Below are 2,500 nucleotides of genomic sequence, written 5' to 3' on the forward strand. Positions count from 1 at the left end.
CTAGTAGATTACAAAATTATTTTTTGTATAATTAACTACATAAAAATACCATGGGCAAAACAACGACACGAGTAATTATTTCATTTCATAATTATTTTCAGTTCTCGCAATGATATGGCCAATTCATTTTCCGTATATCATGATTTCATCTCATGCCGTTAGGTTTATGTTTGTTTGATGAGAGCTGGTAGAAGACTTGAATGTGGTGTTTTTTTTTTTTTGGTTTCAGTTAGGGTTAATCGCTATCTGTTGTCTGGATATTAAGCTATCTTATATACGCGCAAATATTCATATACGAACATACATACACACAAATATATATATTATATATATATATATATATATATATATATATATATATATATCTATATATATCTATATATATATATATATATATATATATATATATATATATATAGATATATATATATATATAGATATATATATCTATATATATATATATATATATATATATATATAGATAGATATATATATAGATATATATATATATATATATATATATATATATATATATATATATATATATATTATATTACATATATATATATATATATATATATATATATGTATAGTAATATATATATCTTACAAGTGTGTAATGTTAAGTGAATTACATAAAATGTCTTGCTTGGAGACAGGCTGAGCTGTAGGGGCAGCTTTTTTGAGTGAAGGAATTTGGTAAGTAAGCATTTAAATCGAGAGACTGCTCGTCTTGTCGTCAAGTGTGTACATTCGTTTGTACGGATGTTACTGGTCTAGTCGACCAAGACACTTGCGAAAGTCACATTCCTTTTGGTGAGAAGAAAGAGGTCAGTTTGGTACACGCCAGTTGTCGGGAGAGAAAACCCCATCTAAAAGGTATGGCACACATTTTGTAAGACTTAGAAAACCGTTACCTTTGAAAAGAGAGAGAAGTGTGAAATACATTCTTTTACTTAAATTACTTTGAAAAGAGTGATGTGTGGAGTGTATCTTTTATCCATTATTATGTTTATTACAGATGGGTTCTATTCCATGGTATTAGAGACTGGATTCTCTAACGTGACTAATACAATGAACCTATTGACATTCCGGGTCTGGGAGTGAATTCTTAGTCAGGAGGGTAGAATGATAACTTACTAGTTCTCTTTGTGGGCAGATTTGAATTTTCATCACTAGGACTTATTAATCATTTTGTTCTATTTTATATTCATCTGCTTTGGGTAATAAATAGTATATTTTTGTACTTACGTGATCTAAATAGCCTAATGACATGTTTGCAGACAGAGGGCACCATTGACAACAGGTAAGGTTTTCCAATTTGTGTAGTTTTGATAAAAGGGTGGTTAGATATATACATATATATGTGTACGTATACATACACATATATACATATATGTTTGTATGTGTGTTTACGTATGTATGTGTATATCATCAATGTACGTCTGAGTGCATTATACCTGTGTATACAATATATGCATGCATATTCCGGATCACATAAACATTTCTTATTAATATATCACCAGTTACCTACCTTTCCTTATATTACTAAGTTTTACATTAAAAAGAAAATCTTACAATTTGTCATCAAGGCTCTACAATAACACGACAGTTACAAAAAGAAAGTATATTGCCACGACTGTTTCTGCTACAGTTTCTTGTTCGTTAGGCTGATCAGAATTACACCTTTTTCATCTTCTATATCATTGCTCGTTTTTTTTTATCTTTTTTTTGAAAGATACAATAGAACTCCTGGTTGTTTTGTGAATTATCTTTAATTGTTTGTATTAATCTGGAAATGAGAGAGAGAGAGAGAGAGAGAGAGAGAGAGAGAGAGACAAGGGCAGGTTGGTTCGGAATGTGAAGGGAACAATATTGTTGACTTGATAGAGGACAAACAATCTTTGAACATAGATGATTATCTATGACAGTACCAGTTTTCTTTCTTTCTTTCTTTCTTTCTTTCTTTTTCTTCCGAAGGCTAAGAATTCGATGTACATAGCCTGACGTTCAGAATTGACAGGACATCGTTGATAGTATTTTTCAGTTTTGTGCAGTAAGTATCTTCTTACATATTACCTTTCATTTCCTTTCGTATGAGTGACTTTGAAATATGCAAAAGCAAACTCTTTTCGATTGAAAAATGCACTAACCATAGTTTCCAACAGCACGATGGGAACAACCTGTCGTGATGAATTAGCATTTTTATAATTGATTTTCATCATTTTATATTAATTGCAAGTATGATGAAATGGTGACAGCATCGAAAATCGGTTTTCATTTCTATTGCTGGATTCATGGAGATTGCAATCATTATATGAGTATTAAACGCAATCATTGGCAATAAGAGTTTCATTACCATAATTGATCTGGGTGTATTTTCCACTGAAAGGGGATCTCTGCAAAAAGATTGCTTATAAACACGAAAGCATTCATTTGATTTTTTTCGTATAAATTTTTTGCTAAGAACGTCAGGGTAAGTGATCGATAAAAATAAAAC

General features: G+C 30.2%; 1 long non-coding RNA gene across 1 annotated transcript in view; it reads left to right on the top strand.

Annotated features, from left to right (window-relative positions):
• The first annotated feature begins 820 nt into the window (after positions 1-820).
• Positions 821-2,500, top strand: part of LOC135215131 (uncharacterized) — a 133,780-nt gene continuing 132,100 nt past the window's right edge. Inside the window, exon 1 of the long non-coding RNA XR_010314592.1 lies at positions 821-879. This is a non-coding gene — a long non-coding RNA (uncharacterized LOC135215131). The remainder of the gene's footprint in view (positions 880-2,500) is intronic.

Source organism: Macrobrachium nipponense, chromosome 5 (genome assembly GCF_015104395.2).
Source record: "Macrobrachium nipponense isolate FS-2020 chromosome 5, ASM1510439v2, whole genome shotgun sequence".
NCBI classification, from domain to species: Eukaryota; Metazoa; Arthropoda; class Malacostraca; order Decapoda; family Palaemonidae; genus Macrobrachium; species Macrobrachium nipponense.